Source organism: Lacerta agilis, chromosome 10, assembly GCF_009819535.1.
Source record: "Lacerta agilis isolate rLacAgi1 chromosome 10, rLacAgi1.pri, whole genome shotgun sequence".
Lineage (NCBI taxonomy): Eukaryota > Metazoa > Chordata > Lepidosauria > Squamata > Lacertidae > Lacerta > Lacerta agilis.
This window is the reverse complement of record NC_046321.1, coordinates 7,247,633-7,262,361: the sequence shown is the minus strand read 5'-3', so window position 1 is coordinate 7,262,361 and position 14,729 is coordinate 7,247,633.

Sequence of the window (14,729 nt, the reverse complement as noted above, 5' to 3'; positions counted from 1 at the left end):
CCGGCCAAGCCTGCGAACGGGACGCACCGTTGTCCGCCAGGCTGAAATATGAAGGTGCGTGAGCGAGTAGGAATAAAAGACTTGCCTCGTAACTAAACATGGGGTGACTTGCAACCTCCTACACTGTTGAAAAGCACTAAGTGAAACCCCTGACGTTTTTTGAAACCAAAATTCTTCCCCAAATAAAGACAGACACAGTAATTTCTTTTATGGCTTTGGCTGACCCGCATAGGCTTCTAGACTTTCTTTGAACCTATCACTATTCTAAGAGTCCCCTAAACTAAAAGTCCCTACACCGCCAAATCTTCCGTGATGCTAAGGCTAACTAAAACTGTACCGCCAAATCTTCCGCGATCTAAGCCTATGCTAAACTAAAACCTAACTAAACCTTTACCGCCAAATCTTCCGCAAACTAAAGACCTAACTAAACCTACACGCGCTTCTAACCCATCCAACCCTCAGCCCCAAAAACCCCTACTAAAAAGAACCCAAAATAACATAAGACTAACGTCTAACTGAACGGCTGTTCAATCCTGTCTATCTGCCTAAAGCGGGGAGCCGCAGCCTTTTATTGATAACCAAGTGTGACATCATAACCAATATATTAACCAATAGGAACGCTGTTGCTGCCCCCCAAAAAGGCGGGAAGCAGAATAAACGACCATTGACAACTTTGAAAACCTCTGGAACTAAACTTTTAGGCGGAGTGATCTCAGTGGCAAAATGCCTACTGAGCCTTACTTTTACTTTAACTTTTGTGAGGAAGTATACATAAAGTAGTGCACAAATAATCATTAAATTAAACAAATAACCGCGGGTTCAAAGGAACCCACGAAGTGTATTCCCACACAGTTCTCCCCAAAATAATTCCTTTAATGCCTTTTTCTTTCCTTATTTGGTTATTTAGAATTTCCATTATCAAGATGAAAATCAATGGCGATAACGGACATCCTTGCCTCGTCCCTTTGTTGATCTCACATTCCTGAGAAATGTCCCCATTTATAATAATTTTTGCTCTTTGTTTCTTATATATTGCCTCTATTCCATTGCAATATTTGTCTCCAAATGCCATTTGATGGATCGTTTGTTCCATGAACCTCCACGACAAGTTGTCGAATGCTTTCTCCGCGTCCACTGCCATCAAGGCAGCAGATTTATCGATTCTAGTATCTAGATATTCCAATAGGTTTATTATAGTTCTCATATGTCGAATTTGCCTTTCCGGGAGAAAGCCTGCGTGGATAATTTTTTGGAGGACCTTTTTTGTTCTCTCTGCCAGTATATATGCATATAGTTTATAGTCACTATTAAGAAGTGAGATCGGTCTAAAATTGGCCATTATTTGATGGTCAGTTCCTGGCTTCGGGATTAAGGTGATATAGCTCTCCCTCCATGTGTCCGGAATATTCCCTCCATTTAAGATGTTATTCATAATATTCTTAAGGGGTGTCGCCACTATCTCCTCTAAGCTTTTGTAATATAGAGCTGACAGGCCATCCGGACCTGGTGATTTTCCACTTTTTGCCTCCTTGATTGCTCTATGAACTTCACACATGGTAATTGGACCATTTAATAATTCTCTCTGCTCATCTGATTTTTTTTAGTATATTAGCTTGGTCTAAATGTTTTTTAATGTCCTCCGTTGTTTCTTCTCCTTTATATAAATCTTTATAAAAGTCCACAAATTTATTTTGAATTTCTTTGGGATTTACTATAATTTGATCGACTAATTTTATTCTATTAACTGTCCTCTCACTTTCTTCTTTAATTGCCACGCCAGGAGTTTTCCTGGCTTATTGGCTTGTTCAAAATTTCTCTGTCTCATGAGTTTTAATTTCCATTCTACCTCCTCATTAATCAGCATAGAGTATTGTGACTGCAATACTTTAATATTTCTCTTTATTTCTTCATTATCCGGTTTCCGATATAGCTCTATTTCTTTTTTCTTTATTTCTTCCACTAAATCTTGAATTTTCTTCTCCTTTTGTTTTCTTTGATAGGCATTTTGTTGGATAAAGAAACCCCTAATCACCGCCTTTCCCGTGTCCCATACCGTGTTGAGGTCCATATTATCTTTCAAGTTCAGCTCAAAGTATTCTTTTAAAGTTCTTTAGCCCTCTCTAGAATTTTTTCATCTTTTAATAAATTTTCCTGAAGGCTCCATCTGGTTATTTTTTTCCTCTCCCCTTTCAACCATACCACCACTGCACTGTGGTCAGATATTGTTTTTGGTTGTATCTCCGTTTTATATAGTTTAGAGGTAAGGTCCTTGGTTACCCAGGTTGCATCAATTCTCCCCGCTGTTTGATTTGGGTATGAAAAACATGTGAATTTTTTCTTAAGCGGATTATGTAACCTGCATGCGTCTTCTAAACCTAGGATGTTTTTTAGAGAAAAGAATGCATTCGGTAATTTTATTTTTTTATTTTTAGATACCTTTGTAGTTCTGTCCCATTCTGGGGCAGCCACCCCATTTAGGTCCCCTATTAAAATAATCTTTTCTCCCACATATTCAATTAGAACCTCTTCCAATTGTTGGTAGAATTCATTCTTTTTCTCATTAGGAGCATAGATGCCTATTAAGTTCTCACCTTGGACCATTATCCTAATAATTACTATTCTACCTGCAGTATCTTTATAAATCATTTTAGGTTCTAATTGTTGTTTTGCATAGATTACTACCCCTCTTTTCTTACTTTTATCGGATAAGACAAACTCTACTCCTAACTTTCTGTTGGATAGAATTCTGGCATGATGTTGTGCGGCATGAATTTCCAGCAAACATACTACGTCCTACTTCTGTTTGTATAATATATGTTCTACCTTATTTCTTTTGGTTTTTTTATTCAGGCCGTTAACATTCCAAGTTAGTGTTTTCAAATTCATAATCACCTTTATTAATCAAATTTTGGTGGGTTTCCAACAATAATATTTTTGCTTTTGTTTTTATTACTTTAGTTAAAAATTATACTCCTGTAAGATATACAATAATGAATTATCACCAGCCTGAACTGCTACCCTTCCTCCTCCGATAGCTTCCCTAGACTCTCCGCTCCCTTCCCCTGCGGTTTTCTTCCTCCTAACACCTCCTTATAAGTTCTTCTGAATTTATCTGCCTCAGCCCACATTGTGAACCTCCTTCTCTTTCCTTTAAAGTAAAATGAAATCCCTTCTGGGAATTCCCACCTGTGGGCTATAGATTTTTCTTTGAAGGCTTTGATCAGTGGTTTAAACTTATCACGTTTTCTTAATAATCTTGGTGGCACAATTTTATGTATGATAATATCCGATCCTAGTATTTTAAGTTTCTTCTTACTGCTTACTTGTAGGATCTTATCTCTCATGTCCATAGTTATGAAGGAGACTAGGCAATCTCCTGGCCAATTATTTTTATTTGCATAGTTTGATCTTAAAATGTTTAAATTCATTTTCACATTCAAACACGAAAAACAAATCATCGATAAATATGCAATAAAACAACAACAACTTGGCAAAAGGATTGTTATTCAAAATATGTGATTGTTCAAAGGCCCCCATAAAAATATTTGCCACAGATGGAGCTACTGGCGAACCCATAGCCACTCCCTGTACCTGCAAATAAAATGTATCCAAAAAACAAAAATAATTTCTTTTCAAAAACAACACCCAATAAATCCAACAGAAAGTCAGTGGGGGGCTGAGGGTCAGGTCGTGAACGTAACAAATTACAAACAATTGCCTGTGCCTCATCTAACGGAATATTAGTATACAGGGAAGTGACGACATCCAGGGTGGCGTAGGGTTTGGCCTGTTTCTCCAATACAGAGAGCTGAAAGGCATTGCTGGCATTTGATGGCATATACAATGTTAGAAGATGAGCAATTAAGTTGGCCTGAGATGGGAGTATGTTGGATCCAGTGATGGTGTTGTCTTGGTGCATGTGACAGCAGAGTTGGCACCTGGGTTTATTGCAGGCTCTGGTACCAGTGCCCATGTTAAGTCTGGTTGCTGTATTATTGTGAGTGAGGAGTTGTTTGATTGGGTGGCTGTCTGTAGGCAATGAAAAGTCTTCCTGTAAGCCAAGTCATTTTTGACCTGCTCTTATCATTTTAAATGCTTCCGGAAGAACGACAGACTTTTGTAAGGTTTTACTAACAACAATAATTTACAATATTATGTTAAACCACATCACTAAAGAACAAGTGAATTTGAAAGACTTCAATTTCAACATCAGCGAATTTGCTACGTTGCTTGCGTCGCTATCTCTTTTGTTACCTGAATAAATAAAATATAAAAATATAAGGCGTGGTAAACCTTTTCCATACTAAAATGGAAGTGCTTTCAATGCCTCTACCTTCCCATTGCGTGTTTGATAATGTTCTTGAGGGTTAAGTGGACACTTGGTTCACCAACGTGACGTCGACCCGGAAAAGAATACATACATTTCTTGAACAGAAGTCATTTCCAGTGAGTTTTTAGCAGCATTATACACTACTAAGTTGAGGCTGTGAGCCGCACAAGGAATGTAGAAAGCACATGGATTTATATCCAATATATTCTTTTGGAGGCCTATATTTTTGCCTCGCATATTTGCGTTGTTATATCCTTGACCTCGCATGTCGTCTAGTTCAATATTTGAAGATTTTTAAAAATCCAACAAAAATGTCGCTAGTCCCTGTGCAGTAGTGTCAGTAACTGGGGGGGGGGGAGCCTAAAAAATGCTCTTTGATAATGGGTTAATGTGTACAAACCTAACAACAACAGTAAGTTCTTCCTTGTGTGGGACATCAGGAGTGCAATCTAAAATAATAAGTGTGGAAAGAGCTTCCCATCAGAGGAGCATTCTCACTGAACATAAAAGGACACACATGCAGGTGAAAAACCATACAAAGGTTTGGACTGATTTGACAAGTTGGCACATTAATTCAACATGCATTGTATTGTCTCGATGGTTGGGGCTTCTGATAACATGTCCTTTTAGTTCCTCGCTCTGTTACATAGCAGTTGCCCCCCCCTGCTCTCTACTTCCAAGCGTGGGCCCTGCTGCAGCCTAATGGGCCTCTCATGAGTTCAGGTGGTGCTGGTTCCTGCAAGCCCATCTGGCCTGCCTTGGAGGAAAGGGTCTCCTGCCCTCTAGCCCCGCTCCCTGAGCATTGAGCCTGTACGCAGCCCACGAAACCACACGTCTGATGGCGGTGGCTTCTCTGTTCTCACCCATAACAGCTGGTGCGGGGGATGTCCTTCCCAATAATTAGATTGGTGTGGTTTTTAGTTTGTTGGCTCCAAAAAAAACAACACAAGTTCCAAAAGTCCAAGGGGAAAAGAGAAAGGAAAACCAGGCTGTTTGCCATTCTAGAAACCCTTAGGTCTACGGTCAATGGGGCCATGGGCGCACCCAGCGAGGGGCAGCTGCCCCCCCTAGAAGCAGAGTCCAGGGAGGGGAGAGCGGGAAGGTAAGTGAGGCGGAGCAGGGGCTTGGACACTGTTGCGCTCTGAGGGCTGAGCACTCGAGCCGGGGGGGGGGGGACAGCCTAATTCTAAAGCCTACCCTAATTCTCTCCCTCACTGTAATTGGTTCCTGAAGAATCCTGCTGGGCGGCAGGACTCTCCCCTTCTTTAAAGGGCCAGCGGAGAGAGAACAACTGGTGCTCCCTTACGACCTTAGCATGTGCAGCTAGATATGTAGGGTCTTGCCCGGCACAGATTTTAGATTACCTGCCAAGCTGCTTTTGTCTGGGGCATTGTCACCTCTCTCCAGGACCTGGTAACGACCCAGAGCCGATTTAATGGCTACTATTCCTCACACACGTTTCCCCCCCTCGCACACCACTCCCTTCCACTCCCCTCGTCTATTTAACTTGCCCTCATGAGCGAAAGAAAGAAAATCCTTCCTGTAGGTTTAAAAAGGGTACTTTCCCCCCTTCTGAAACCAGCCCTCACACAAAACCATTCATATATTTTGCTCACAAACTAGAGGAAAGGAAACTTGCTCAGCCATGTAGGTGGGAGGGTTGCCTTGAGGACCTATGTGAGTCTCCTCTCCTCACTTTCCCTGCCTTCCAGCCGGCTCAGAGCAGAAAGGCACCTTTCCTCCTGGCCATCCCTTTCCAAGAATGCCAGGGAAGGGTTTAAAAAGCAATGCATTGGGGGAAACTGTTGTAAATTGTCCAGGGAAACGGGAACAACGGGCATGCTCCCTGCTGGGCCAAACACCCCCTGGCCGAACTGCCGGTCGAACTTTGAAACCCTGGAACAGCAGCAGAGACCAGAGACCTAGCTTCAGAAAGCCAGGCACTCGTTTCTGTCCATTTAGCAGCAGAAGATGCACCACAGAGGCTGGCATGAGCATTATAGTTAAGCATTTATTAGGCGAACATGAGGACAAAAGAAAGCACACGTGCAGTCACCTCCATGTTTGGAAAACGAAAGTACAGACTGAGGAACGGAAGTTCCCAGCAGCACACTGGAACACTATACAGACAAGCTCCCATCCTCAGTCTGTTATTAAGGTGGAATGGGAATCACAACAGAAACACCCCCCTCCCAACAACCTGGAATCAAAGAGGGAGGGGTAGGAGGGAAGTAGAGCTCCATCTCATCCCTCCCAGCCCAGGTCAATGCCAGGTGGGGAAACAAGAGAAAACTAGACTGTTGGAAGAGGGTGCCAACCTCTGTCGCGTCCCCAGTCAGCCAGGTAGGGAAGGGGGAATTGGGTAAGGCGGGTAGAGGACAAATGGCCCTAAGGATGGCTGGAGTGCCCCCCCCACCTTGGTGTCACTGTACAGCGTGGGTTTCTGGGGTTAGGATTTGGAGTTAATGGTTGAGGCCTCGTGTTGCTGAGACCTTCACACCACTTAATGTGTGGGGATGATTAGGATAATGGGTAAGGAACAGACTTACTGGAATTTGCAGATCAAAAAATGATCTTGATGGGGGATCTGAATGGAGTACCCTCATTAGAAAAAGATAGATCAGCTAGGATACCAAAGAAGGCAGGTTACCAAAGGTTTTTTTTTATTTGGCACAAACTGTGGAGAGAAAGGCATTTGTTTGATAAAACAGTTCACTTAATATTCCCATGTCCATGATAGCAGTTTGAGAGTAGATGCCGTGTGGATCTCTAAAGAATAGTTTGTTGTTTGGTAACTTTTTGTGTAATAAGTATCTGAAAATCCCCTATTACTTTGCTTTCGTGCGTACTTGGTCCCCCAGATGCTGTGCAAATCCAGCAACGTTTTTATCCTGGATTCATCCAGATCTTCCACCTGCAATTGGTACCCATGTTGTTGAATCTTAATGCCTGTGTCAGCCAAGTTTGGATACTGCTGGCCGCCAGATCGTTTTTCTAAACAGTCTCCTGGTCATTTATTGGCCTTTTATATTATCTTTATGGAATTTCTATGATGCTCCCAGTGCCTGCTCTGTGCCATGGCCTTTGCTCACTTTGCCCGGTGCCGCGGGGGCACTAGAGAGTTTTAAAGAAGTGCTCCTTCCTTATTCCAGTAGTTCAGATCAGCCTTGGGCGTGTTTGTCCTGGTTGCTCCTGTTCAGCAGGGCTGTGAACTCCTTCACCTTTTTGGTATACAACTTGTTACGGCCTATATCTCTTCTCTTGACTGGGTTTTCCTGTTTCATAGAACCATAATCTTGCCTTCTGCATGATTTTGCCAAATAAGGGCTTGGTGCTGGCTTTTGCTTTCTTGCGTACTTGGTCCCTCGGATCCTCTCTTTGTAAGTCATGTAATGTTTTTATTGCCTGTGCCAGCAAAGCTTGGATGCTGCTGTTCCTCCTGGTCATTTTGATTGGACAAATCAGCACATTACTTCAACATGCATTGCATTGTCTCCATGGTTGGGACTTCTGAAAACATGTCCTTCTTGTTCCTCCGTTAATGCTGGGAGTGTGGAAAGAGCTTCAGTCAGAACGGCTCCCTTACTTTGCATCAAAGAACTCATACAGGCGAGAAACTCTGATACACTCTCATACTGAGATGCTATCATGATTACATAACTGCTGGGTAATATACTCACTGAAAGATTTTCTTCTCGGCGGACACAGGAAGCTCTGTGCTTCTCATGAACGCCTTTGTGTCTGTTCCAATAAAGGTCTTCATCAGCCAACTGATGTTCTTCTCCATACTCCACCTTCCTGAGAGGTACACCCACGATGGCCCTGGCTGGTATGAGGTAGCCCAGGAATTCTCCTGATCAGCCTGCACATATCCTCTTCAGGCCTGTGAATTTGCACTTCTGCAGAAAATGTCAAAAAACAGAATTAGGAATTAGGAATTAGGGGGGCAGACCCGCAGCAGTGTAGCAAACGGGGGGGGGGGGTGTTACACAGGGAAAAAAAGCTGTAGGGTCCCTGCCTTCTAAGAAAAGGGAAAGGGCCCTGATAAATAGGAGACCCTAATATTTATACCCTCCTAATCCCATACAGTCCAATGGTGGCTGGAAGGCGTGAAAAACAAGGGTCTCACCCAGAAATTGGATAGTTCATGGAAATAATGGGTGTCCTTTTCATGTGGAGGGGTGTCAAATGTTCTTCCCCTTATCTTCCTTTCTGGAGCGGACCTTTGAAATGGTGGAGCGATTAGCGACTGTCTGGAGTTCTCACACCTTTCTGGCAATGGCTTCCAATATGGGTGGGTGTGAAATTCATGTTCAGGATGTTTCTTCATTAATGAATAACATTACTGTCCATGTGTAATTGTGTCCTATCTAAGCAGACACACTAGGTGTCACCGTGGTATGGGAGTGGTAGGTTTCAAACAATATAATTCCCTTATTACAGAAGAGAAATCTAACATGGTTATAAAAATTACACTCTTAAAACATCTGTCAAATATAGCAAAACAATTCTAACGTATTGGGGTTATGTCATTAAGGTTACAGTATCAGCTAAATAGAAAAGATTCAGAAAGGGAGGTCTGACATAAACATTGGTTACACTCGGAAGGGGAAATTTTGTAGTGTTATACATTGTTTCAAATAGAGAGCATCAGTGTATCAATAAAGCAATTAAGAGAACAAAATATAACTCCAGTATCACTCAGCAGGGCAAGGGATATTTACAATAATATTATGGTTCGAGTCTGACAGCTGTCATTTTGAGATGAGTTTTCTCCCCCCCTCCTATGCGAGACAATAGCTGCTAGCTCATCAAAGGAGTAGATTGACAGCCCTGCTGGGCTGTGGAAGTTGTGAATCGTTGTTGCCGGTGACCTGACCATGAAAGGAGAATTTCCTTCCTGAGAGGTGATAGGGTGATAAATTCCTGAGGGGTGATTTGCAAGTGGAATGAAGAGGAAGATGTTTGAAAGCTGTGCCAGTGGATCATGGCGTCGAAGAGGAGGATTCTGGGAACTGGAGAATTGGGCATCATATCCAGTCCAGTTACCCCTCTCTGTTCATGCCTGAAATGGTAAAACTGGACATGCCCTGGCATCGCCTTCCCCCCCCCTCGTAATTCTTATAACAGGGGCAAGGGATTAGACAAAAGGGGGGAATCGCACTAGAAACACAAACACTAGGTTGTAAATGAATGTGCTTATGATAAACGTGATATTGTAATGAAATTCCCCTTCTAAATTTTAGAAAGCAAGCAGGCCGGTTGCAACTAACCCCGGATTCAAAGAAAATGGAACAAACTCCAAATAAATCACCAAATACAATAAGGCTGACTAAATACACCACAGTTCCTAACATGAAGTGACTGCAGAAGCTACAAGCAGAGTCTGGAAACTCCGCTGCTACAGGCAGGAAATCCCAGTAATGCTGGAAACAGTGTGCCTCTCCTAAGATGGCCGCTGCTGCCGGACCATGTGGCCACACTGAAAATGGCGACAGCCGGGGAGCTGTAACCCTGGCAACAATAAGGTCCCGGCGCTCTGTTAAAGTCTCAAAATGGCAAAGTATAATCTTAACCCCCCCCCCCCAGTTAGCGGGCAAGCGCAAACCAGTGGAAAGGAAGCTGCCCAACACACTCACTTTGCACACCCCTACATCTAAATACTGCCCGCAGAAAAGGGGCTTCGGGGTCAGCGAAGCACACACACACTCAGGCACACTCCTACAGGCTCAACAACACTCGTCAAGGCTTCCCGACATCCGCCAAGTGAGTTAATAGATTTGTTTGAATCTCTGTAAAATGACTAATGCAGTCTGGTTTGCCCAGATGGGTTATTCCTGGTGTCTTCTTTTCTCCCTCCTAAAAATACAATAAAGACTGACGAGTCTGTCTTTAAACATATAACAAGATGAGACCGGAAGGGGAGTCTGGGGCCAGAGGAGGAGGAGCTTCCAGTTCCTGTCCCAGGCCTGCCCTTACTTCCTGTGGGATGCAGCTGCTTTGCCTGGAGGGGCCTTTGTCTTAGTCTTTTTCCTCCCGGAGGATCTTCTCCGCAGGGAAGGCTGCCTCTCCTGCCGCCTCCGGGTCAGATGCGGGGATGGAGAGACGGAGGAAGGAGGACGAGGAGGAGGAATGAAAGAGACTGATCCTGCAAACCTAGTGAGGATATGTGGGGGGGGGAGATCAACCACACGAGACATTCCATACAGGGGAGAAACCATATGAATGCTTGGGAAGATGTCGCCAAGGAGCTAGTAGTAGTTGCACTTCATCCCCCCTCACACCCAGGGCTCGATTTAGATGAGGAGAAGCCCTAGGCTCCACTTGTGAGGCCCCACCCCTCCCTCACGACTAGAAGAAAATGGGAAGTGTTATAAACAATTGAGTGAAGCGAAGGAAGGTGATGGGTATTGAAAATGCTCAATTCCTTCTCTAAAGGACTTAAGGTGTTGTTAAATACCACAGTGATTTTTAAAAATGCATAAAATCAACACTGAAAAACTTGCAATTCCTGAACTTCGTAAACCTGTTGTGGAATAAGCATTAATTTTTAGGAAAATGGAGTTTACAAAATTATATTGCCTGGGAAGCATAAGTAATAGGATCATGATTACCCGACAGTGTGGCACTTTTAGAATCTACTATATGTTGTCATTAAAAAGTCAGTTTTAAAATGGAAGTAAACTACAACCGTCAAATACAGTAGGGGAGACGGGGGCAAGTTTTCCAACTTTTTATAATTTAATTTTTGATATTTTTTATTTTTATCTATTTGGAGGTAAACAGCATTTCCTAAACCTTTATCTGCACAATTATTTTTCAAAATAGTAAATGTAGTTTTTGACAGCAAATGGTTAAGTCTGATCACGTTAAGTTGGAAAATGTGCCCCGTATGCAGGGCAAGTTTTCCAGCCTACTAAAAATGTACAGGGGCAAATTTTCCAAGTATACTATAAATCTTGCTTGTTACTTAATATGTATTTTTTATTGTAAACTAAAAAGGCATAATAATAGTAGGTAAGGCTCCTCCCCAGTCCTCTCCTGCAAGGGCTGCATCGCTGTCCCCTCCTGGGATCTGGATTTCCTAGAGCTTTTCATTACGACATGCAGAAGACGAAATGGTTCCTTCTGATCTCTCAAAGGCTTCCTGAGAGCACAGATGGATAAGCGAGACTCAGCTGGCCCAGGAACAGGAAGAGGCCATGCCACCCAAATGGGAGCAGTGGGGGATTCTGGGAAAACCCAGTGCAGAAGATCCTGGGTGAGGAGGACACCCTCTGCTCAGAGGTGCAGAGCTGGCAGATGAGGCAGTTCTGCCAGGAGGCCAATAGACCCCGAGAGTTTTGCAGTCGACTCTACCACTTTTGCCACCAGTGGCTGAAGTCAGAAAGGCACACGAAAGCTGAGATGCTGGACCTGGTGATCTTGGAGCAGTTCCTGGCTGTCCTTCCCCCAGAGATGGAGAGCTGGGTGAGGGAATGCGGAGCGGAGACCAGTTCCCAGGCGGTGGCCCTGGCTGAAGGTTTCCTCCTGAGTCAGGCAGAGGAGAGAAAGCCCGGAAAGGATCATTTTGCAGAAATGGACCTGGATTCCTGTGAGGCACAGAGGCCTCCGTTGGACACCAGACATTTAAATGGCCCCAACATTATTTTTAATTGTATTCTGGCTTTTTTCCCTTTCCAAATAAAGTTGGCAAGGTCTCTTTGCCAGCTTTTAAAATATTTTGTCCCAATTATTATTGGAATAGTTTGAAATAAACATTTAAGATTTTCGGTAATGTCACCATTTTAATCATTGACACTCTCCCCCATAATGAAAGTTTTAATTTATTCTATTTTTCTATACTTCCTTTAATTTCTTTCCATTTTTTGATAATAATTGTCTTTAAATTCTTATTTTTATTTGTAATCCATACCCCTAAAATTTTTACCTTGTTCTCTATTTTTAATTCTGTTCTTTCTGCGGGGATTCTTTGCTGGAGCTTCCCACGTGTAAGTTTAGGCCACCTACACGTGCGATTCCAGTTGCCAGGGAAAAGCAGCCAGCACCTCACATGCGTAAAAAGCACGGGCGCCGGCCGGCCTGCGAACGAAGCATCCGATAATTCCGGCGCATAAACTCGCACTGGATTGCTGTTCGCCAAACTAAGTCTGAAGGTGCGTGAGTTGGTTCGGATGAAAATGCCTCGTGAAAATAGCTACAAATACTTGCGACCTCCTGAGTTATACTAAAGTTATGTACTCAAGCATTAAGGCTAAGTAGACCCCGAAATTTTTCTAAATAAACACTAAAGACAGACAGACACAGATGTTTCTTTGAATGGCTTTGGCTGACCCGCATAGGCTTTCACACTTCACTGTTCCTAGCCCTATTCTAAAATTTTCCCTAAACTAACAAACCCTGCACCGCCAAATCTTCCGCAATGCTAAGGCTAAATAAAATTAAACCAAGAAATCTTCCTCAATCTAAGCCTATGCTAAACTAAAACCTAACTAAACCTTTACCGAAGGATCTTCCGCAAACTATAGCCTAACTAAATCCTACACGCGCTTCTAAACCATCCAACCCATCCAGCCCGCTCCCCAAAAACCCTTAAACTAAAGTTAACCCAATTGAAAAGAACCAAAGAATAACGATAACTAACCTACTGAGATCCTAACCGAACTGAGATTGCCTAAAGGAACTAAGAATACCTAAAGCGGGGAGCCTCAGCCTTTTACTGATAACCAAGTGTGGCATCATAACCAATATATTAACCAATAGAAACGCTGTTGCTGCCCCCAAAAAAGGCGGGAAGCAGAATAAACGATCATTGATAACTTCAAAAAACCTCTGGAACTAACTTTAAAGCGGAGTGATCTCAGTGGCAAAATGTCCACTGTCTCTTACTTTTACTTTCACTTTTGTGAGGAAGTATACATAAAGTAGTACACAAATAATCATTAAATTAAACAAATAACCGCGGGTTCAAAGGAACCCACGAAGTGTATTCCCACATATCCACTTTTCTTTTTTGTTTTTCAAATTTTTGTTTTGACTTGATAAAAAAGGAAGGAGGTTAGGAATACAAAAAGAATTATTTCGATATAAACAATACCAACATTATTACCAAGGCATAAATGCACATTTGAGCATAAAAAATAAGCATCTGTACAGACATACTAAATATCATAAGGCATTATTCTATTTACCATTAAAATCTTTGACCAATAGGAAAGATAAGTTTTCAAATAGCAAGATTTTGGAAAATTATTCCTTTAACATCAACCATGAACCCTTTTTCTTACTAAGTATTGCCCAGCACAAAATAACAAACTACTAGGCAAACATAAGAGAGGACCCAATCCGGGACCAAAAGTAAAAAAACTTTTTGCAGGCAAAAAACTGGAGATGGAACTCCACCGCCTACCCCGGACCCCTCCCCCATTTTAATTTTTTTGTTTTTTTTTTGTTTTTTTGTTTTTGTTTTGAAAATGACAAGCGTCATTTAAAAAATACTCAAGAAACTGCAATTTATCTACAGAATGGAGAGAATCATCTGCAGAACCGAAACGAGCTATAAACACAGCAAAATACCATTTAAAGGGGGTATTTTAGGGGCGCCATAAAGGTAGGAAGGCCATACAAACCAACACCACCGTTAAAAAATCACGGCGGGCACCCTTCCCTAAGCGACGCCGTTAGGGAAGTAGATGAGTTAGGGAATACGCATTACAAATTTTAATACCAGAAATGACATATAACCGTGAATAAGTTGGCAATTCCATAAATTACCTATAACAAGGCTAGCAGAAGGAGAAAGCATGATGCCTGGATTAAAATGCAAAACAATCCATCACTGGCATAAACATACAATCCTCATATAAAAATACACATCTAGCAAGCTTGAAAGGGAAAACAATTTCTGTAGCGTTTCACTTATGCCACATTGCATGAGTTCAAGAATGAGAGACAAGACTTGACCAGCAAGCCCTGACTGGGAGAGACAGAGTTCGTCCCTCCTGAACTCCCACCAGGGTATTTTATTAACCAAAGAAAAACATGTCACAGAATTCAAACCATCCAATCAGATACAGACAACACCCCTCAATCAGTCTCCACCGTGGTTGCTATCAGGTAACAAAGATTTCCTTGAACATCCCAAGAAACCCACCACATTCCTGCACATCAAAGTATAGGATATATAGCCAGAACAGAACCTTGCAGGAAGGGAAGAGAAAAGTCATGAAGATAGCAGGGAGGTAGGATTTAGCATCCTAACCCTAAAACCAAGTTGTTTATCAACTCATGAGATTGATAAGGCAATTTCCCTTCTGAGGCTTGGGGATCAAAGAGCTACGTTTATCACAGGAATGCCTGACAAGCGGAAATCCGATCTCGGCAAACACCAGCTTTAGTG